The sequence below is a fragment of the Podarcis erhardii genome (assembly GCF_964252035.2).
Source record: "Podarcis erhardii genome assembly, chromosome: 2".
Classification (NCBI taxonomy): domain Eukaryota; kingdom Metazoa; phylum Chordata; class Lepidosauria; order Squamata; family Lacertidae; genus Podarcis; species Podarcis erhardii.
In genome coordinates this window covers 44,241,290-44,263,991 of record NC_138498.1, presented here as the reverse complement: position 1 = coordinate 44,263,991, position 22,702 = coordinate 44,241,290, and the positions used below count along the sequence as shown (strand labels likewise).

Sequence of the window (22,702 nt, the reverse complement as noted above, 5' to 3'; positions counted from 1 at the left end):
AAGACTCACTTTTTCCCTCCTAAAAAGTAAGGGGAAATGTCTGTGCGTCTTATGGAGCGAATACAGGCTGTGCAGCTATCACAGAAGCCAGAACAGCAAGAGGGATTGCTGCTTTCGCTGCGCAGTGATCCCTCTTGCTGTTCTGGCTTCTGAGATTCAGAATATTTTTTTCTTGTTTTTCTCCTCCAAAAACTAGGTGCGTCTTGTGGTCTGGTGCGTCTTATAGAGCGAAAAATACGGTATATGCATTTTGGGAAATGCATACCTAGGTCCCAGCTCACAGAGGACCAACGCTAGCCAGTAATAACGTATAAAAGTCTTTATTGAAGGTTAGTTTCCATTTCCAAACCGCAGCGTGCAACTCTACGTCTTAGAAGCTAGACCGGCGAAGCTCCATCTGAGTCTCCGCCTCCTAGACACCAGTTTAAGACTCTAGCTTTACTCCACCTCTTCCGTTGTTCTTTCCTCCTCTGGGTCCTTCTGCCCCCTGGGGTTTCCTCCTTTCTGGACTCTTCTGACGCTGACCCCCCTGAGTCTTGCCCCTCCTTCCGGCGGGCTTTAGGACCTGGCTCCCTATCCGGGCTGCCTGCTGTGCCGCTCGCCTGTACATTTGAACTTGGCGCGCGCGCCCAGCCGGTAACTTTCCTCTTGACCGTTTCCCCGCTCTCCGATGGAGGCGTGGTCAATCCTGACTCATCTCCTCTCGCTGGTGGTGAGAACACTGGTCCCGATGCCTGGGACTCCTCCCCCCCACTGCGCTCTGGTGGGGAAGCTGGTCCTGATTTCCAACTGCTGCTCTGGGAGTCCCCGCTGGCCCTTTCCTTCTGGGGTTTCCCCCTTGGCACCCCCCTTGCCCTGGCCATCGGCGCTCCCTTCTGTGAATCTTCCGATTCGCTGGAGAGGCTCATGGAATCTCTCGGACCACTTTCATCTCCTGCGCTTCCCTCGGATTCCTCCCCCTCGCTCTCCATTTCCTCCCTCTCCTGTGCCTCTGCTCCTGAGCCCCTGACACATACGATTAACATTAAGAACTCAGCACTGGAAACGCCATGAGTGCACAGGAAACAGGAATGCAAACACAAGCGTATGTGAAAGAATTGTGTGAGGCTCAGTTCTAGCACAGGAAACAAATTCCTGGACTTACGTGCTCAGACATACTCTGTTCCTTTGTTCGATCCCACCAGCTTGGATTGTGCACACCTTGTAGGAGACTTTTTGCATCCCTTCCAGCAAGAAAATAGATGGGAGAGATGGTTAGAGCAGTCCTTTCTCTTGGAACTAGGGAAACTTCTTTGACACAAAAAAGTAGCTATCACACTATCCAGGCAGATTTCAGTTCTGCTGCCACCTCTCATTTCATAGTTTGACAGGTTCTAAAGTGCCCACTTTTATATTCTGGTGCAAAACAGGAAGGAGCAGAAGAGCCAGTCTCTGAAAAAAAGAAGAAGATACCTTGTTATGCAGAGAGAGTGTGTCTCCTTTCCCCATTACGGGTCTGCATGATTCTGAAACTGTGCAATGCAGATGGCTGGGGAATCAGTGTGTGTGTGTGTGTGTGTGTGTGTGTGATGCCTATGCAAGGATTGGATGCTATGAACCAGTCACATAAGCACCCCCCCACCCTAACCCTGCACTCCTGACATCAAAGAAACGTGGGACAGACACTTTCAGAAAAACCTGCTTGTTCTAGAACTGCCTAAACAACATGAGCTTGTCAAGAATACATTCTTCTGATTTCCCTCCATGCGTTCCCACCAGGAACTGCATTTGCTGCACCATGTGCCATAGATAGCTACATCATCCAAGTCCAATTAATTGTGTGCAGTTATAGCAAGTGGGCTTCTTGCTAGCTCAAGCATTTTCTTTACCCTATGCAGTTTGCCAGTTATCCCTCTATCAGTGTGAATCCTTAGAAGCCTTTCTGTCATCAGGGATCTAATCTCTCATACATAGCTGCCAATGGCCACTGGTCACTGCCATTCACCTCTACTCTCCTAGCCTTGGGCCACTAATCTCCCTTGGTTGATTTTACCTCCAAATCCTAATCCCGTCCTCTGATGTTCCATCCTCAGATAGTCAATGAATTACCTAGGTGCTTTCACACATTACATAAGAAGCACCTTTGAGACCCTCTCACACTATTCTGCACATGTGTGTATGTTGTTAATGAGAGGCAGAAAGCAGAGCAGAACCTCTCTTTCAAGCAAATGGACACCTACCCAAATGAGGTTTTACATTCTCATTACTGGAAATGCAAAGTTCCATTCAATCATAATATATGGTTGTGAACGTAGATCCCACCCCACCCCACCCTTTTTTTTGCTGAAGTCCTGGATGTTGCTGGGGGCTCGCAAGTCAGAACATGTGACACAATTTTGCACCAGTGTGTTTCCAGACCCAATCCAATATTGACCCTGAATAATCCTACTTTAAGATCAGCTTCTGAGGTCCTGCTGGTATGCCTGTCTGTAAGATCAATTTGGCTGACAGAGACGAGGGACAGGGCCATCTTGATGGGGGTCCAATGGTTATTGAACTCCCTTACGAATTCTTGGCCTCTATGGTATAGTCTTACAAATGGGCCACTTCTTGTTTTCCATGCTCCCTTTCCCAGATAGTTTTCCTGTGCATCTGGCTTTATGATTCTGAGTTGTTTATATTTGTTTATTGGCATCCTTATGTTATTATCTAGATCTAAAATAAGGTATTCCACTCTGATGTCTAATGCATCTGTTCTTCTGTGGCAGCTGCTCTGTGAGGCAGCCTGCAAATACATCCAGAAAATAAAGAACTTTGACTCCTTGAACTTCCCTAAAAAGCTCACAGGGACACACAGACAGGATTACACTCTTTACTCCAGATTAATTAATCCGCCCAGAGACTTCCCCTGCTTGTTCTTGACAGCCCACTTACTATAGCAAGTGCCATAAGAAGTACTAGCTAAGGAACAAGTTGGCTTTAGGCAGAAACAGATCCCCAGCCCCAGCCCTTGATGGCAGGCACCAGATAGCAGGAGATTATTCGCTGTGAAATTAGTTGTAGGACAAAGAGGAAACAGATCCTCTTCAGTGCCCCTTAATTTCAACACTTTCCCCATCCTCCACACCTAGTTTTACCAGCACATCTTTGGTTCTGTACTGTTACAGTCCCTCACAGCTCTTGCTAATTCTCCTTCTTGCAATCATAGCTCTTGGGCTTTATCCTTCACACACACACACACACACACACACACTCTCTCTCTCTCTCTCTCTCTCTCTCTCTCTCTCTCTCTCTCTCTTAGTTCATAGCTTTTATAAATGCCATCTGCTAGGGAAACTAATGATGGGCTGCTGTAATCCCTCCCTATCCACTGAGCAAATGCCAGTGTCAGGCAGCTGCCATGTGTGGCATTCATTGAAGCAGGTTTTGTGCTGGCAGCCCAGTCTGGTCCGCTGTGCCTGCTACACCCACATTAGGGGCAAGAGGCGCTGAGGAGAGAAAGGAAGCAGGCACTGTCCCTTTACAGTAGCTCACACCTCAGGAAGTGGTGGGTGGAAACTGGAGAAATAATAAACAGGGAGCATGACTCCTTCCAATCCATGAAGCACCTTCCTTTGCTTCTTCCTTCCTGGAAGACCAGGTACTCCCTACTTGCCCATTCAGACTTTCCCTAGGCCACACCTCTTCTCGCCTAGCCACACCTCTCCCAGGCCCTACTGCAGGCCCTCAAATGCTTTTGCCTGGCTGGAACGAATCTTTGAACTGTGAGAATACCTCTTGCTTGGCTGGTGGAAAGGGTAGGCACGCATGCAGTTGCTGGTTTTTGTCTGACTGGAATATATAGCCTATAAGGTAAGAGTCACATCCCATGTTCAGGCCATGTTTCCCTCCTACCACTCCCATGTGGCCATTGGAAGGTTTCTCACAAGGAAATGCAACCCTCAAGCTGAAAAGGGTTCCCTAGTCCTGAGGAGGAGGAATCAAGGAACAGCTTGCCTGCCTTCTAGACAGGTGGATGGACCATGCTGTTGGGGAGGCAGCAGGATTCAGGGAACACCAACGGGAGTAAGTGGCTTGAGAGTTTGACGAGGATGTTGAGTAGGCATTAGAGTGGCCAAGTGACCAGAGGTTAACAAAAAGCATCCTGGCCTGCTATGTGCATTAAGATGCAGATAAATAAGCAAGCAAAAGTTTGTTTCATGGCACGAGGGTAAACGTTTTCACTCGTTACTGTCTGCAAGATAAGCTGCTCTTAAAGTCATAGCTGCAGAAGTCAGCTGAAAAGCTGGCAACCATAGTAGCAATGGAATATTAGGTGTTGGCAAACAAGCTCTGTTATTCCTTGCCTCCCTTTTGTTCCAGCCTCAGACTCTTACTCTCTGGTGCTCTTCTAGAGAGCAAAAGGTGGAAGTGTGTGTGTGTGTGTGTGTGTGTGTGTGTGTGGGTCCCAACCAGTCCAGAAGTAAGCCTCTTTAGCTTCACACTTGCACAGTCTTGGTTACCACAGTAGCAAGGCCTTAGCTGCCTCTGGCCCTTTAAGTCTAGGCAGAGGGTTATATATATATTTCCCACCTTTTTGTCTTTTCCCCCCTTTTATAAAGGAATCAAGGTATCGAGCGGCGCCTTGGGGGGGCTCACAGCTGCTGTTGCTGTGGCAACCAGCCTTACTAACCTGTAATTGGTACAGAAAAGCAACCTGGTTTAAAGTTATTACAATGAAGGCAGACCAGATTTCTAGCCGATTAGAAACCTCCCCAGGTGCTGGTATAAATAGAAATGGAGAGAGGGGCATGGGGATGACTCCATGCAGGGCACAGAAGCTCAATAGGGGGCACTCTCCTCTTTCAGTCATTGTTGTCTGGCACAGGAGGAGAGCAGGGGAAGGCTTGGCTACCCCCTAGGAAACTGTTGTGCCACACCTCTAGGGCAGGGGGCGCTGTACTGCAGAGAACGCCTAGGTGGCCTCTTCTTAGTCAAATTAAGATGCGTCAGGATTCAAATCTAGATTTAGATTGAGGGAGGCTGCAGCAAAATGTTCTTGTTTTGTTTTTGTTTTAGTGCCAGCTCCTGTCCTTGGGTAGTCTTAGGGTTTTATTCATATCATTAATTTTATAATTGATGCCCCACTTGGAGAATCTTTTTGATTGAAAACTGGGCTATAGTTTCTTAATAAATAATAATAATAATAAACAAAATGTTTCAGTGTGGAATGGTTTTGTTCAGGTTCTAGTCATTCGGCTTCCCCTCCCCTTACTTCTCTCTCCCCACAACTCAGTACTCCATGCCCAGTGAACATGCACATTGGGACGTTTGGGTCTTCTCTCTCCATTTGGTGCTTCTTATCCTTTTCGTTTCTTTTTTTCTTTGGAGGGGGAGAGATGGAGTAGAAGGTCTGGTCCCTGTTACATTAAATTATTTGATTTCTCCATTGATGCCTTTGGGTAGCTTTCTCTTCCATCCCAGGGGACACTGAAAAATAGCTTGTCAGTGTGAATCAGGAACTGACCTATCCAGACAACAATATAGTTCTTTCTGTCACACATCCACACACTCACACACACCTGTGTTTCTATTGCAGACATTCCCTTCTATTCCTCCTCTTACCCAGTTCTCAGGGCTTTTTCTCTCTCTTCCAGTCTCCTAAAATTGCATGTCAGCGAGTCATTATGAGGCTGTTTAGGGGTTCACCTTCCTAGGATTTTCCATTCAGTTTTTTTTTAACTTGTGCATACCTTGATGTTACCCCAAATCTGCTGTTCTCTCTTGGGCATCATTATTATGTTTTGGCTACGTAAGCATAAAATACTTGAATTGGTATTATTAGTATATAGATATTTGGCACAGCAAGGTATACATGTGCCACTACAGTGTGTGCTAGGGAAAATCCTACATGTTTTTACCATGTGTTGTTGTTTAAAACAGAAGTAGCTGAGGGAGGCACCTCTGAAATGTCAGAAGGGCCTGTTAGAGGTGTGAGATCCATTTTGTAGGTCTCTCTGGAAACTTCTCTGGACTTCATGGTCTCTCATTCACTAGTCCCCTGAGTTATTTTCTAGCCACTTTCCTGTATACAGTTGAAAAATGCAAAGAGGGGGCAGGCATCAGATACAAACCTCGTAGGCCACTGTCACAAGGATCAAATGCACATCTGGTTTGAATTTGAACACACACATCCAAATTATGCTGGTGTTCAGCTTGTCCTGGTCTCCTGGTTGGTCAGCATTACGGAGAAAGGGAAATTGTTGAAACCTGTAAGGGTGGAGGAAGAGAAAAATGAGAAGTTGGAGGAGGCGGCAATACTGATACCGTCTGTTATGTTCTTCAAAATGTCAGCTTGCATTCTTGCATTTTCCTCAATTGCGCTTGGAGCACAATATATCTCTCACCCTCTTTCCTGCCATGCGGCCTCTACCCTCATTCCTTTTTGGTGCTGTCTTATTTCAAAGCCCAATTTGTGGCGTGCCTTTGATGATGTTGCAGAACAGAAGATGGCACTAGGGGGCACTGTGCTGCAGGGAGTAAGATAGGTGTCTCCGTTTGAGTATTGTGCCAGGGATATAGGTGCTTCAGGTGGCAGGGAACCTGTATCTGTTAGTGGTTGGAGAGAAACTCCCACCTTCCAAAAGAAAAAGAAAAAAGCAGTAGGAAGCAAGCTCTGAGACTCTGGAGGACCACTGCCAGTCAGAGCAGACAATCCTGGGATAGTTGGATAGACAGTCTCACTTGCTATAAGGCGGCTTCCTATGTTCCTAACCACATACATACATACCCAGCTGCTCTGTTTCTGAAGAAAAGCACATTCCATCTTTTTACAGAAAAAGCTCATTTGAATGAGTGAAACACTGGAGGTGGCTGGTATTTTGCTTACAGTTTTTCTGGTTCCTGTTTTCATCCCATCATTTTCTTTTACGAAAGACAAGTCAGGTTTGACTTTTACATTTCAGGCTACATTTTAGTTGGACTTGCAGCTCTGATCTACTAGCAGGTGTGATCCTGGTTCCTCTGAGTCTGTTTAGAGAGGTCATGCCCATCAGTCCTAGCAGTGGGGAGGGGTGTTATGGGCTGTTTTTTTCCTACTTTGCAGAAGGGAGATGTGGCAAAAAAAGCCAGCGTGCAGGAAAGAACCATGGCTTTCAGGGAAATGATTGAGCACGACCAGCTCATTGGATCAAGCAGTCTAGAGTCCTTTCCCTAAGGTTTCCCAGTACTGAATGCAGTGCTCCATGTGGGTAAAAACCACCCCTGTCCTGGCTCTCACTAGTAGACACAGTACTTGGACTCTCAATGCAGTGTTTGCCAAAGGTTTTCATGCATAGAACACTGTGGTACAGAGGTTGCACAGCACATCGGTCAAGTTAAGATACATGGCAAACCACAAGCTAAGACATAGTCCCAACACTTGACATGCCCCCAAGGCTCTCCTTTTGAAGAGCAGGGTGGGCACAGTCATTCGCCTGGTTGGCAAGCAAGTGGGCACTGCTTTGAATAGGCTGGGTTTGCTGAGTCTCTTTGCATCAGCACAATCATCTTCACATTCTTGGCACTGGAGGTGGAGTTGATGAGGCTGGCTTGCTGTCTGATCTATCTGCAGGCATTGAAATGTGGTGGTTTTTTAAAAAAATGTTACTATATTTTTTGCTATGTTATTATGAAATTGTTTTTGTAGTGTTTGCTTGAAATGCAGCCTTGTTTCTTTGTTCTAAGCTGCTTTGAACATGATTTTTTTGTGTGGAAAAGTGGCATACAAATAAAATGCATGAATGAATGGCAGTCCATTTGGTCTCTCTCTGGGGTCTGAATCATCATCCCGCACCCCGCTGGGGTCCAATTCCTGCAGGTCCCCATTCCCCCCCCCTTCTCCTTCCTGTCAGACCACTCCCACCAATATATCTCCACAAGGCTTGTGACAATCCACTTGAAGCCAGGCCAAAGAGATCCAAGTGTGGGCAAGTTCTTCCTTATGTTGCCTTATATAGCCTGTGATGTGCAAGAAACAGCAAACCTGAGCCATGATGATACATGCATGCCCCTTCTAGGGTGGTTGGCCAATCTGTCTCTGGTTGAGATTCTACAGAGATGTCTTCCACTCTGCTCTTACAAGGTCCTGATGGGGGTAGAAGGGACACCACACCCGGGACTTCTAGGAAGTTATCTTCTCAGCCCTCATTCTATTCTAGTTACAAGGCTGATTGGAAAGCCAAAAGAATGTGAGGGCCATTGACTCTGCTGGGGATTGGGTATGTTCGTTTCTTGCCAAAATGGAAGCCTGGCGGTGGCGAAACATCCCATCTGAATTGTTCATCTTGAGCATCTTAAAACCAGTGGCAGATAAATAAACTGGGAAAGACTGCAAATGTGTGGGTGGACTTGCGCAGATGATCTTGATGAAGCGGAGAACTGAGCTGAAAATGGCAAAATAAAAGCTGAACAAAGACTAATGTGCAGTGTGTTAACCAGATGCAAGGAAACACAAATGCACAAATATACAAGGGGGAGAACAGCTGCTAAGAACAGCGAAATAGGATAGGGGGCTGCAGTGGTTCTCAGACCATGTGGTCCATAGAATATAAGAGTCTTGGGAGGTGAGGAATATCTAAGAGGGGCAAGGAAATCTTTTTTCAACCCAAGAGCTGCATTCCCTTCTGGGCAACCTTGCAGGTGCTACATCCAGTCGTGGGGGGAGGCAGAGGCAAAAGTGGGCAGAGCAATGAATGTGCTTTTCAGCTTCCTATGGTAGGCTACTTTTTCAGCCATAGAAAGGTCATAGGTGTCTGCACACACCCACACTGTCCATTTAAAGCACATGGCTTCCCCCAAATATGAGAATGGTAGTTTACTCCCTTACAGAGCTACAGAACTGTCAGCTCATTTGACAAACCTCTGTCCCCAGGATTTTTTTTATTTTTGGGTGGAGGAATGTATGGGACAGGACACCATGTGCTTTACCTGGATGGTGGGCCTGTGATCACAGTCTCTCTATTTTCCATCCAGGCAATCAGCACACAGATCAAGGGCACATTCGAGCCAGGCAAAAGCAGTCCAGGTCTGGTGCAGGATGTAGTCTTTGCATCATTTGCATGCAAAGAATGTATTCTATCTCTGTGCCCATCATGCTTGCTGAACTCAGTTCATTCTTGACCTCGTATTTTATTTTATGTTGCCTTTCTCCTCTAGAAGGGGCCTTATAAGTTCTGACCTCCAGCAGTCCAGTATCATACTGGTTCCTGGAACTTGGCCCTAACCCTAAAAGCATAAACCACCTGTAAGCAACAGTGGATGCTTTTATGAGTCTAGGTTTATATAACATGGTCTGTTTTCCTATATTATGCCTTGGCAGGGGTCCTCCCCCAAAGTGGCCTATAAATAAATTAATCGATAAAACTCAGTGCACAACAGGACCCTCTTTCTGTTTGCCAGCCCTTCGTACGGTAAGCACTCAGATACATGACATAATGTTTACACGTGCTATATGGGAGATCCCTACACTACATCTAGGTGCAATGATCCTACAGGACTCTCTGCACACTTTATTTAGCTTTCTGTGGGGTTCATGATTACTGTTATGGCAGTGCTTAGCACACAGTCTGTCTTGACATATGCAACACTACAAAAACAAAGGGAAAAACCTCCGGCTTCACTCTAATAATGAATCAGCACCTGGAGCCCAACCACAACAGACTGGTCCTTTAAGTCCATGGAAACACAGTAGTGTGCCTTGTCTAATAAATTAATCTTTGCAACCCTCAAATAACAAGCAAGTGTTTGTACCTTAGCCATGGCTGAGCAGCATGCTCAGGTGTACAGGGATCCAAATACTCTGGCTGACACCTAAGGGTGCACCTGGCTTTGCTGGCTCCTGTTTGGTCGTGGAATTGCACATATTCTTCCTTTTCTGGGGCCAAGGTGGGGGCAGACCCTTGCCTTGGCTCAAACAAAGCAGGAAGGTCAGGGACAGGAAAGGAATGGGCAGGGAACAATGGCTCAGAATTGAGAAGCTGAGGCCGTCTCAGTGAATGGTCCATTGTGCCACTGACACCAGCTGTTTGCCTTTCACCAGCAGGCGGCAGGGGACAGAACTTCCTCTTTCTACCAGGGAAATTTTTTAAAATAGCTAAAGTGGAAGAATTGACTGTCTCCCTGGCTTCCTCCAGAGCTTTTCAGAGACAGGTGTGAATGAGTTTCAAAGCACCCACTGAAGTAGAAGCCAGACAAACAAGAGTACAGAAGGGAAGGGGCACTCTTCTATGAGGAAATTGAGGCAAAGAGAAAAAAAGACCCCCAGGCAGGCAGCAACAGAGCGCAGAGTGGAAATAAGGCATTCCCCTAAGCCTTCTAGGTACAACAAGGGTGACCTGAAATAAATTGTTGAAGTGTCTCCTCACCTCCCAGCAGGATGGCTCCTGCTCAAGTTTCCAGACAACCATACTTTCCTCCATAATACTATAAAATGTGAGGAGCTTCAGCAGGACATTTCACTGCCTTCCCCCCGCCCACTATAAGCCCAAATTTTCTCTTTTTGTTTTCCAGTTGATGCTGAATATCCCATGCTGTTTTTTGCCCCCTTGGTCATGTTTTTGAAAGCATGGGTTCCCCTTCCCATATTTCTGAAAACCTCAGGGTTTACTTGCTATACTTGTATGGTGTGGATGTGCGGCAGCCAGCTGACTTTCCTGAGAAGGCTTTCAGCCTCTAGCTGGGCCTCCTTAGAAGCAATACTGCTGCAGGCTTGGGTGTACACTAATGTGTAGGCCTTTTGGTAGGTGGGAGCTTTGTCACTTGTGCTGATTGGCACCTTCAACATGTGGCTTATGGGTGGCTAGTGCTGTGATTCAGAGTGCCAGTCACTCACAAAATACATTACATCTGTAAGTGTCCTAAAGGGGCAGTTGAAGGGATTTAGGAGGACAACAGGAAACTGCCTTAGAGCAAATGACTGCATCAGGCCAACACGGCTACCTACCTGAATCTAGTGCCTTAGAGCAGGTTCCAGCTCAGCATTGTCTGCACTGATTGTCTGCTGTTTTCCAGGGTTTCAGGCAAGAATCTCTCCCACCTGAAGATACCTGGGATGTTTTGCATATAAAGCAGCCCTTCCCCAAAGAATTGCCTGGGGTGGCTGAGCTTTAGAGTATACATGCTTGCAGGTGATGGAGGAGTGATGCATCCCCTTCCCCTTCTCAATGCAGATTCCATACCACAGTCTATGAGTCGGGTGCTCCATGTGGATGCCTCTGTCTTTTTGGAGGAGAGACAGCAAACTATGGAGCTATGAATGTGTTTTCTTTACTGTGCCTTTTGAATCCGAGTGGTGCCAAACCTGTCTGAAATGTGTGCAAACTTCCCCTCCCGTCTTCTTCTTGGAACCAAGTGCTGCTGCTGAAAAAATTAGTGTCTTGATCCAATGACAACTGTATGCTGGAAACCAAAGTTGTGTAAATCAAATGTTCATAAGCTGTTTAATTTGCATAAAGTATTTTGCTTATAGCAAGCCTGCAGACTTCAGCTTTCCTGAGTGCGCAAATCTTTGATTTTGACCTGCAGTCAACACAGATCACACTGGGTATTTATGTAGTTATGAATCCTGTGCTCTTAAAAGCACTTGACTGGGAGATAGAAGGATTTAATGACTCATGTGGTTGGAATTAAACCCAGACCCTACAGGAACTTTTCATGGTTTGTGATGAATGCCCTTCAGACTGTGGCAGACCCAGTCTTGGAAAATAGGGAGCTGCCTTATTATACCAGGCAAGTTCAATGGTCCAACTAGCTCAGTATTGCCTATGCAAATCAGCAGTGGCTCTAAATGGTTTCCTAGCTCTACCTGGAGATGCCAGGATTGAACCTGGAACGTTCTGCATGCAAGGTCTGTGTTCTACCACTGAGCTATGACTAGTCTGTCTTTCAAAAGATGGTAAGAGAGCACCAGAGGAGTATGTCTGGGTCTACCATGGGTTATCCACACAAACCCGACTCTCCTTCCATGGTTAGATTACAGGACCCTTGGCATTCACATCCCCTAGTGTTAACCATTAGACCTCTCTCTCTCTCTCCTTAGAGATGGGAAATCTAGACTTCCCAACCGTCTCCTCTAAGTCTACAAAACCTAACACTTATCCAGAAGAGTGAGCTGTTAATGTTTTGTTTTGAACCCAGGCAGTCTCAGAAGCCCCACATTTATAGCACTGGAAGGAATCACTGCAGACCCAGTGTCCTAGCTGTCACTATGACTGTCCCCCTTTGTCTTCTCTCCTTCCCGATCCAGAAGGAGGTTCTCTCAAGACGGCAGATTAATGTTGCAAAATTAAATTTTCTCTGCTTCCTAGCAACGGTCGTCACGGTGCCAGGGTGGGGGTGGGAGGGACACATCAGGGTATCACATCCCTTTTTTCCCCTGCCTCCCTGTGTCTCGTGTTATTCATACTGTGTTGACATCATTAGAATCCAATTCCTATTTCCTAGGGGAGCCTCTGCCATCGACAGCCATGCATTCTTGTGTGATGGTTGAGGGCGTGACACACATACCGTTCCTGCACATGGAAACAAACTCTGCTCCCTTGTACATATATACACAGAGGAGGCTGCCAGGGAAAGAAGTTCGCCATGTGCACAAGGTTGCATATACAAGCTTACGAATATGCAAATACAAACCCCATCACAAAGGCAGGCGTGCACACAGTCTTTAAAACAGGCAAATCCATAGATGCACATGTTTCTGCACACAGATGCTCAAGAGCAGCACACAGTTATACAAAAAAATGAGGGCGCACACATGCATTGTCACATCCACATGCACAAACAGTTGCACACCCATGCCTACTCAGAACAGAACCCATCTGTTTACATGCCAGAGCAGGTGAACACACAGATGCTATCTTGCTAAGAACATCAGTGCAGCTCAAGAACAGCCAGAGTTTGAGAAGACTGGGCTTCTCTGTGCCAAAGGGAGTGATGTGTTTGAATGACATGTTAGATGCGTGCGCAAGACTCCTCATTTCTCTTGATACCTGTATGGTATCAGGGTGATTAAAAATATATACCTATATATATTAAAAGCCCGCCCATAAATGCTAAAGGCGGCTTACAAAAACATAAAATAGCTGATGATATAAATAGTACACAGCATAACAAAAGCAACAGCAACCATAAAACATTAGCAGCACAAATTCCTTTCCTTCTCACAGATAGCACTATTAGATCATTTTCACCTGTTCAATTCCCCCAAGCTTGCTTGAATAAATAAGATTTAGAAAGCTCTCTGTATAGCTTAACAGGGAGGCATACTGACTCACCTCCACTTGCAATTCTTTCCAGAGCCTTGGAGCTATTTGGGGAAAGGTCCAGAGTCTTCCTGCCACCATCAAAATCTCTGAGAGTGGAACCCTGAGAGGTGTGAGGATGCCAGGTCTTGAAGGGCCTTTAAAGGTCAAAAACGACACCTTTGGTTTTGAAGCTCAGGATTCTTTGAAACCTATGGATTTCATGCCCTCCTGTTGTCATAGCAGGGACTGGTGGGGATTTAGGGTTCCTGGACTTGTAAGGGGCCTGCTGGGCTCCTGCTGTCTTTGCAAAAGGATGACACTGAGCTATGGTCAGCTCATTCCCTCTGTTGCTTCTAGCAACGGGGGCAGAAGCCTGGAGTTAATGTGGATTCAGATTCAAGATGGTCTGATCCTGCAAAACAGATGGTTTGCATCTATTTCCAGTTGTGCATTATGCAAACATCACAGGTGCATGTTAAGTTCACCTCAACAGGAGAGCATTTCAAACAGCCAAGGAGCTTAGAGTTATCTAGACTGAGGAATGAGTCACTAGGCCAAGCAACCCATATGGATCCACTTTATTCTGAGGCAGACTCTTGGTCTACCTAGCAACTACTTGTTGGAACACCTTGCTCCTCAGGGTCTGCACAGCGCTGTTTTTGTTGGTCTTCACTGCTTTTTTCTGCCAAGGGCTATGTTCACTCAGGGGTAATTGGTTTGGGAGACACATGCAGATGTAAAGTGGGCCTCTCCGCCTGTATGAATTTGGGGTGCACTATAGTTTGAAAGGGGACGCAGGTGGCGCTGTGGGTTAAACCACAGAGCCTAGGACTTGCCAGTCAGAACGTCAGCGGTTCGAATCCCCACGACGGGGTGAGCTCCCGTTGCTCAGTCCCTGCTCCTGCCAACCTATCAGTTCGAAAGCACGTCAAAGTGCAAGTAGATAAATAGGTACCACTCCAGCGGGAAGGTAAACGGCATTTCCATGCGCTGCTCTGGTTCACCAGAAGCAGCTTAGTCATGCTGGCCACATCACCTGGAAGCTGTATGCCGGCTCCCTCGGCCAATAAAGCGAGATGAGCGCCACAACCCCAGAGTCAGTCACGACTGGACCTAACGGTCAGGGGCCCCTTTACCTATAGTCTGAAAGACATTTTGTTGCAGTGAGCCATTGGTCCCCCTTCAGTGAGGTTTTTTTTTTTTTTAAGTTGCTTTCTTTGATGCACTACTTTATTGATTGCCACTGTTTTGTTGCTTTTGTGATTGCTTTATTGTTTATGTGTTGTTGTCTTTAAAAAGATGTTTGCTGCCTTAAAAAAATTTCCCACAATAAAAACAACATCTGACTGGCTCTGGATTTCAGAGGTCTCAGGCAGAAAGGGGCTGTTTCCCCAGTCCTGGTTCCTGTGGTCCTCCTCCCCACCACAGCTGAAGGTGCTGAGGCTGAAACTGGGGCCTTGTGTGTGCCAAACGATTGCTCTGTCACAGAGCTATGGGTCCTTGTCCATCAACAGCAGCACATTAAGTTGAAGTACTCGCACGCAATTCTCTTTTTTGTGTCAGAGAACGCAGACTTTCTCTTTGAAATAAAAGCATCCTGTTTCCTGATCCCATTTTCTACATTTTTCACAACCCAATTAGATTTTGCTGGGGTGGTTGCATCCTGAAAATAGCTGGCAGTTTTAGAATCATTACAAAACCTCCACACTCCTTTATCCTGCCTTTCTAGCACAGCCAGATACCACTAGTAGCTACCATTTTTGCACTTTGCTTGTGTTTAAAATGTATCATCCCCTACATTCTTGTCTGGGCTAGAGATAGTTGCACCTCTGCAAACAATTATTCATTATCTTGTAAATCACATTGAGGTTTTTGTTTTAACAATCAAGCGGTGTAATAAATTTTATTAAATAAGTAAGTAAGTAAGTAAGTAAGTAAGTAACTGGACTTCTAAGCAACTTACCTTTCTCTCCCTGAGCAATCCTCCATTTCACCTGCAGTTCTATATTTTTAGGCCCTTGGGCACCTTGGGGTTTGTAAGCAAGTACTGTGGTCATCTTCTCCAGAACAACCTCCACCCCAAAGACACAGAAAGGAAATGTGCACCCACTTTACTTTCCTAAGATATCTGTGTAAAACTAAGATCCAGCAGAATTTATCTCAGCCTTGAAAAGGCCTTGGAAGTGAAAAACGAAGTAGGAAAGAGCATCACTCTTCCCACTTCTTCCTTCAGCTCTTTTGTACTTCTTGAAGAAAAAAGGTAATCACCCTCACGACCAAGATCACAATGAGTGATAGGGCTCAAGAGGCTTTGTTGACATCAGGGGAAGATCTCAAGGGTGCCACTGCTCCTGCAGGTGTCATATTGGCAACTGTTCTTTTATACAATATTATAGTCTCATATCTATATGTGATGATGTCATACTGTCGTAAGTTCTCTAACCTCTTCATGCTAAAACTCAATGCAAATAGAGTTCTGTATGAGCAGTGGGCCTTCCGCATGGCTGCCTCTGTTCATCATATCAGCAAGTTGCAGCCATTGCAAACAATGTATTCCATGGCAGAGCTGCTTGTGTAAACTTGGCCTTTAAACTTGGTATTTCTGCCTCTTAATAGATGTTGTTGGAGGGCTCAGTTGCTTATTCTGCTGCCTTGAGTGGTGTCCGGTCTTTTCATCAGCAGAGCCACCTGTTTGCGAAATCATCTCAAAATGAAATTGATGAGCTTGAGCTTCCCAAACTATTTTTGCCACCATGCATAATGGTGTGCCTCTAGATACAACAGCTGTGAGTTCCTGAGTTCTCCTTCAGCCTTTATGAAATGATTATTATTTTTTTAAGACTAAAAAAAAAAACACCTCACCAGCTGTCATAGCCTCAGCAGATCTCCATGAAAAGTGTTAGTTCACAAACAAGAGGGATGGGGGGAGAGACATGTGGCCCTCCAGATGTGGTTGAACTTCAGCTCCCATCAGCCCCAGTCAACATGGCCAACTATTAGGGATGATGGAAGTTGTAGCCTAACAACATCTGCAGGGCCCCATCCCTGGATTATAATGGCTCATCATTTCCTTTCATTCCCAGCCTTATTGTCAAAATTCATGTTACACATGAGCCTTCTAAGTGTCCCATGTCCCTTCCTGAATTATATTCTCTAATGAGGTTAGTTATCTATCCCATTTTTGCATCCTTTCCCGCTAATCAAACTGGCTACTTTGTAGCTGTGTCACTAGGAAGATGGCAGCTACAGTAGAACCTCGTGTTACGTACCGTCTCCCTTGTGAACGCTGCGGGTTACAAGCTCCGCTAACCCAGAAGTAGATGCTCCTGGTTGCAACCTTTGCCCCAGAATGCAAGTGGAATTCGCATGCCAGCAGCGCAGCAGCAGTGGGAGGCGCCATTAGCAAAAGCGCGCCTCATGTTACGAGCGGTTTCGGGTTGAGAACGGACCTCCGGAACAAATTAAGTTCGTAACCAGAGGTACCACTGTATACGGAAAGAACAGACCTTTCTCTAGGACTGTAGTTGAATCCAAGGATGGGGAAATGGTGGCCCTCTTGATGCCACTGGAGTACAACTCCTGTCAGCCCTGACTTTTGGCCATGCTGCCTGGGGCTAGTAAGGGTTGGGAGGGCCACATTCCCCACCCTGGTTTAACCAGACTCTCTGATAATGCTTCAAAAATTACCGTGTGATATGGCATTCAGGGCTTTCCTGTTGTTCTCCGATCATTGTATGCAGCTTGTGGGAGATGGGAAAATGCTGGCTGTGATGGTGACATATCATACACACATTCCTGTTACTACTTGTTATAACAGAGAGGCACATGAGGAGATAGGCTCCTCCACACTACAGCCCTGTTGTGCCTCCTGATGCGATGCGTGGTAGTAGACCAAGAACTAAGAGCACCAGCCATGCGTATCCTGGGATGCAGCAGCCTGGATGAGTCATGTTGAGGGGAATGATGATATACAGCAGGAGGTTAGAATGTCTCCAGGGAATCAGAATGCCTGAAACTGCCCTAGACGAAGACTCAGTTGAGTACAGTGGTACCTCGGGTTAAGAACTTAATTCGTTCTGGAGGTCCTTTCTTAACCTGAAACTGTTCTTAACCTGAAGCACCACTTTAGCTAATGGGGCCTCCTGCTGCCGCCGTGCCGCCACCGGGCGATTTCTGTTCTCACCCTGAAGCAAAGTTCTTAACCCGAGGTACTATTTCTAGGTTAGCGGAGTCTGTAACCTGAAGCATCTGTAACCTGAAGCGTCTGTAACCCGAGGTACCACTGTAGTCCACTTTGAGGAGAGGTGGCACTTAAGAATAAAGCAGCTCATGCTCTTCTCTTCTGTTCAGTAAGACATTCAGCCTGCCACTGGTTCCTTACAATGCCTTTGTGAACACAGCAGCACAGGGAATGCTGTTTGTGGAATCAAGTGTCCAAAAGAGACCCTTAAGCCCAGAGAATTCTTAGCTGCTCCTGTCCAGAACTGCTTCTTGTTTCTTGTGCCACTCATTGTTTGTTTTTAATTTTATTTCAGCTCTTAAAATACCATTTAATCACCAAAGTTTCTAAGCATAAAAATTACAAAAAGCATATGGTGGATAAAATCAATTAAAATTAATCATAAAAGCAGAAAAACAGTCTGGAAAACAGAAAGACTGACTGCTCTAATAGTCATTCCATCTCCCCCAGGGAGGTCAGGCAACTGTATTCTGTGATGGGGCTAGAGATCTAAATAAACAATAATTAAAAAAGAAAAAGAAAAAGTGCTCCACTACACTCCCTTACCAGACTACCATTCCCAGGATTCTTTTGGGGGGGGGGGGTAAGCCTTGATAATTCAACTGATACAAAGCCAATATATATTTGTAGTTTAGTAATGCTCATAGCCTGAAGACTCTTCTCTTAGATTAATTACAATATCTCCTTCTTCACGTCTCTTCCAGAATACCCAGCAGCTTCTCCTCCATATCTGACCAGCCGCACAGTTCTGGGGGAACTGAAATAGATTTTTATTTTTATTATTAAATTTAAATACCACCTTTAATCAAAAGATCACAGGGCAGCTTACAACATAAAAATACAAAATGAGAACACAAAATACATAATAAAACAGAAACCAATAGTCCCCTCCCACAAACACATTTAACAGGACAGAAAATGTTAATCAGTCAAAGGCCTGGTTATAGAGAAACGTTTTTATCTGGCACCTAAATATATGTAATGCAGTTGCAGGCAGGCGATCCTCAAGGGGGAGAGCATTCCACAAATGGGGAGCCACCACAGAAAAGGCCCATTCTTGTGTTGCCACCCTCCAGACCTCTCATGGAGGAGGCACATGAACAAGAGCCTCAGATGATGATCACAGGGTCCAGGTTGGTTTATATGGGCAGAGGCAGTCCGTGAGGTATGGTGGTCCTGAGCCATTTAAGTAGGATCATTGTAATATGCTCACACTGTCTTGTCCCAATCGGTAAGCTGGCCACTGAATTCTGCACCAGCTGAAGTTTCCGAACCATCCTCAGAGGGAGCCCTACATATAGCACATTGCAGTAATCTAATCTAGAGGTTACCAGATTAACTCTAGGGAATAAATAAATATGCAATTTGAATGGTATATTCCACTCATATGAAAATATCTGAATTCTAAACAACAAAAGAAACACAATTCCCAAAATTGTACTTTTAAAACATTTATGCTGGGTAGCAGTGCTCCAATTGATTTTCAGTTTATTCACATTTGAGTTATTTGCTTTCTATTCAAAATGTTTCCTTTCTTTCATTATTGTCATTTCCCCCCCTGTTGGGTTTCTTTTAGCTGTAACAATGGTCCGTTCATTTTCATAACTGGTGATGAAACCATTGTTGCTGATGACGGAGGACCATAATAGGCTTCTAGTTCTTTTCCCGCCTCCCTTTGGCTTTAGCTACTAGCCTGGTCTCTCGGGCTGACAAGATCGAGTGGGGAAGACCTAGCTATGAAAGGCAATGTCCTAGAAACAGAAGAGTCCAGTTGTGTTGGGTTGACGGCCATACCTTCCTTGGCTTGATCTTTCCCTGGTTACCACCACCCCTATCAGCATATGCCACTGGAAGCCTTAATCAAGCAGAGGCAGCTGCTGTGCAACGCAGGGAACCCAGGCGGCTTTGTTACAAGGGCATGGGGTACATAGCATTGGCAGGAATCTATTTAGCAATAACCCAGAGGCAATGACAGCTGCTTGGCTCCAATCCTGGCTTCACAGGTGGCTGCCACAGCTCCAGGATGAAGCTGGCAGCAGCATGGACCTCCTTGACTGTAGATCTGTGTGAATTGCTGCTTACCTGGAGACATATCCAAAGGAGATGTGTCCCATTCCTGCTTTCAGGACTTCAGTAATGTTGAGCACCAAGCAACGTTTCACCAAGGAAGGATGGGAAGGTCATATCTGTAAATATCGTGGGGCCAATAACTGGCAACAAATGCCATTCAAATGTATTATATATTTATATATCAATGGAAGAGGTGCCTGAATATTTTCTCCCTCAAGAACTCAAATTTCCACAGTCCTTTAGCAATCTGGGTACAGGACTTATTAACAAACTGAGCTAATTTTAACCTGCCGAATCCAAATCTCAAAATTAAGTTTGAGAAAAAGTCCTTGTGTTTGTGTGTGTGTGTGCTGTTAAACTCAGTGGGGAGGAAGGTCAGACCTGATGGGGAATTCCTTCTTTCCCCTCCCCTTGAGGATGGGAGTTTTGTTTCAATACTTTGTAACCTTTCACCTTCACATTTGCCTTGAGAGAAATGGATTTCCATGAGAAATGATGGTATGAAGAGTAATTAAGAAGGGTGTTGGAGATATGAGGAAAGATGGCGCCTGGTGCTAAGTAATGTGAGATGTGAAAGCTAAGTGCCCTGGTGCCTTCCAAAGATGTCCTTGGAATGAAAGAATGTAGGTCAGAGTCTCGAAAGAGTTTGCGGTTCCCTTGAAATCAGGGAGGGTCTCGGTGCATTGCTGGAAGTGCCCTGCAGTGGGAAGAGGAGAGGGCTGTGTCTGGCCCATGGGAGTCTATGAAACTGGAGCTGAAGGAAAGACCTTCAAAGAAATGGATGGACTACATCTTATGAGTCTGTGGAGCTCAGGGTGCCTCTTCTAAGACTCCCCCTCCCCCTGCAAGAGAACATTCATTTGAGGCTAGATGGATCTGTGGCGCAAGCAATCTGAACCACTATGGAACTGGGGTTTGTCTGAACTGGGGAAGGAGACACATCCCATATTTCTCTGCCCACTTTCCACCAGTAAGGCATCAGCCCAAAAATTCTGTTTTCTGAGGGGTTTGGTGCAGCCATGCTGTTGAAGCAGCTGTTTTCTCAGTGCATTTCTTCCTTATGTCCTCTCTTTTCAGCTTCCTTCAAATCACTATTTAGCCAGCATAAATAGTTTGCCATTACAGTGGCCATTGAGTCCTGGCCTCAATAGGTTATTATGGGATTGTCTGATGAGTTTTGCACAAACACAGTGATTTCTCAGCTCGGTTACTTACCATAGAAGTTACTTAAAAGAGGAGACTGCTTCACTTATTTACAGTTGTGCTAGGGTTAGACTCTGGGGCAGTGAGAATTATCTGCCAGCTAGCTGAGGTAACAATGACAACTGAATCACTGGGTTAATGATTGGGATCTACAGTTAAGTAGAGACTGCGGGAGGGGAGAGACTCTGTGGAAGGCGAGAGTCTCTTTTTATATCACAAGTATCTCTCACTCTCTTAATGCTGCAAGGGATCTTTTTGTGATGTAAAAAGAGAGAGTTACAACTAACTTCTCAGCATGTTAGAAGTAAGTCCTCTCCACTCCTGCTCAGTTCAGTGGGATGTATCAGGGTGGAGGAAGTTGTTCAGCCCACAGGCTGTTTCCTCATTGACAACCTTTCAGGAGCTGCATATCAGTGGGGTGTGGGGAGGTGTGTGGGGGGGTGGCAGGAGCAAAAGTGGGTGGAGCAGCAGGTATGACCAGTGAGATCCACACCTTACATTTGAAGCACGTCCAACACACATTGAAAGCACAGTACTTCCCACAAAGGATCCTGGGAGCTGTAGTTTCCCCCCTCACAGAGACAGAACTCCCAGCATCCTTAACAAACTACAGTTTCCAGGATTCTTTGGGGAAAGTAACATGCTTTAAATATGCACTGGATTTGCTTTCAGTGCACAGTATGGATCTGCTCTTAGTTCAATTGCCTACATTCCAAGCATACAATCCTAGAAATTGCTAATAAACAAACAGACCCCCCACTTCTCCAGGCAGGCAAGCAAGAGCTCAAGGAAACATTTCAGCCAGGCACAAGCACTCAAGGAGGGTGAGGAGCAGGACCTGGAGGAGGGTGACCTTCCTTGCATTTCTTGCTTGCATCCTCTCCTTTCCACTTACTACAACCCCCGCCACCCCACTGCCTAGGCCAGTTCTTTCCCACCCTTGGGATATACAACCAGGCAAACATGCCTACAGTTGTGGCAATGGCATTAGTCGGAGATGGTGAGAGAAGACATTGTGCAGGGAAATAGCGTTAGTTGGTTACAGCAGAAAATAAGGAGGAAATGGGTTTAGTAGCTTAGAACAGGGGTGGGCACAGTTAAGAGCACAAGAAGAACCTGCCAGATCAGACCAATGGCCCATCTTGTTAAGCATCCTGTTCTCATGGGGGCCAACTAGATGCCTGTGGGAAACAGCAAGCAGAACCTGAGCTCAAGCAGACTTTCCCCTCCTGTAGTTTCTGGTGTCAGATCTCTGGGTAGTTTCCAGTAGATTGTTGCTGTTTAGTCATGTCCGACTCTTCGTGACCCCATGGACCAGAGCACGCCAGGCACTCCTGTCTTCCACTGCCTCCCACAGTTTGGTCAAACTCATGCTGGTAGTTTCGAGAACACTGTCCAACCATCTTGTCCTCTGTCATCCCCTTCTCCTTGTGCCCTCCATCTTTCCCAACATCAGGGTCTTTTCCAGGGAGTCTTCTCTTCTCATGAGGTGGCCAAAGTATTGGAGCCTCCAGTAGATTAGCAACAACATAAATACGTGTGTGTCCCCCCCCCCCCAAATTAGGCTGCTGAATCAAATAAAGCTTGGGGAGGGGCACCAGGAGTGGATATTTATGTGAAAAGACTGTGAGCTCAATTCTAGTACTAAAAACAGTTTCCTGGTCTGGGCTCAGAGGCACCCCATTCTTTAATTCTACAGCTCAGTTTGTTAGAGCATGGTGCTGATAACACCAAGGTTGCAGGTTTGAATGCCATATGGGACAGCTGCATATTCCTGCATTGCAGGGGGTTAGACTAGATGAACCTCGGGGTCCCTTCCAACTTTAAATTCTATGATTCTATCTGCTCCTTGCCTGCTACACTACTGTAGCATTGTTTGGGCGTAGTACAAAATCAACGGCTGAAGTCTGCTCATCGCTGGCATAGGAGAAGGGAGCTTCTGGGGTGGGCA

The 22,702-nt window shown here is 45.9% G+C and overlaps 1 long non-coding RNA gene across 1 annotated transcript in view; it reads left to right on the top strand.

The window, feature by feature from the left end:
* Nucleotides 1-13,959, top strand: part of LOC309335330 — a 75,770-nt gene extending 61,811 nt beyond the window's left edge. The window contains exon 3 of the long non-coding RNA XR_014153451.1: nucleotides 13,291-13,959. This is a non-coding gene — a long non-coding RNA (uncharacterized lncRNA). The remainder of the gene's footprint in view (nucleotides 1-13,290) is intronic.
* Nucleotides 13,960-22,702: the final 8,743 nt, after the last annotated feature.